At 39.9% G+C, this 852-nt stretch overlaps 1 non-coding gene across 1 annotated transcript; it reads right to left on the minus strand.

Moving 5' to 3' along the window:
• Window positions 1-400: 400 nt before the first annotated feature.
• On the minus strand, window positions 401-507 carry LOC145117930 (small nucleolar RNA R71). Its single transcript, XR_013712922.1, has one exon. It is a non-coding gene; the product is annotated as a small nucleolar RNA R71 (small nucleolar RNA).
• Between the last annotated feature and the right edge of the window lie 345 nt (window positions 508-852).

Below are 852 nucleotides of genomic sequence, written 5' to 3' on the forward strand. Positions count from 1 at the left end.
AGGCGAGCCAACAAACATTATTGCGGACATTGCTGACATGACAATTGAGACATACAAGAAGAGAATTTGAGAGGGCACCGGTCCAGGTTTAGTGCAACCCACAATTCCCGCTACCTCAACATTCGAGCTTAAAGGACATATTCTTTCCACGCTTAAGGATGTTCCATTTTCCAGGAAAGATCATGAGGATGCTTACAAACACCTTGATGAAGTCAATGACATCGCTGATTACTTCAACGTTCCGAATGTTCCACGCGATACAATGTTGTTGAGAATGCTTCCAGTCACTTTCAACAGAGCTGCTAAAGATTGGTTAAAGGCACTTCCACCTGGTGCAATTACCACATGGGCACTGCGTGAACAATTCTTAGAGAAATTTTGCCCACCATTAAAAGTGTCTAAACTCAAGAAGGCAATAGCTAACTTTGAGAAACAACTGGGTGAATCACTTTATGAAGCAAGGGAGCGTTACAAGGGATTACTTAGAAATTGCTCCCAAAATGATATTAATGTGCAACAAGAAGTATCAATCTTCTACGATGGGGTAAATGTGATGACAAGGAAATGCCTTGATTCTCAAGGACCTTTAACAAAAAAAATCTCGCTGAAATTAAGGAGTTAATTGAAGAGTTTTCTAAGCATTCACGTGAGTATCATAATCCTCGAAATGATGGAGCAAAAGGAATTGGGAGTGGCACTTCGAAAGTCATGGAAATTGTTTTGGCTATATTGAATAATATGGATCTGAGAATGACGAAGTTGGATTAATCCATACACGCTATACGTGTGGTTTGTGAAAAATGCAATGGTCCACATTTGACAAAAGATTGCCATTTGGACGAGAACGGAAAT

The sequence above is a fragment of the Lactuca virosa genome, chromosome 5, assembly GCF_052849685.1.
Source record: "Lactuca virosa cultivar CGN04683 chromosome 5, Lactuca_virosa_CGN04683_v6, whole genome shotgun sequence".
NCBI classification, from domain to species: domain Eukaryota; kingdom Viridiplantae; phylum Streptophyta; class Magnoliopsida; order Asterales; family Asteraceae; genus Lactuca; species Lactuca virosa.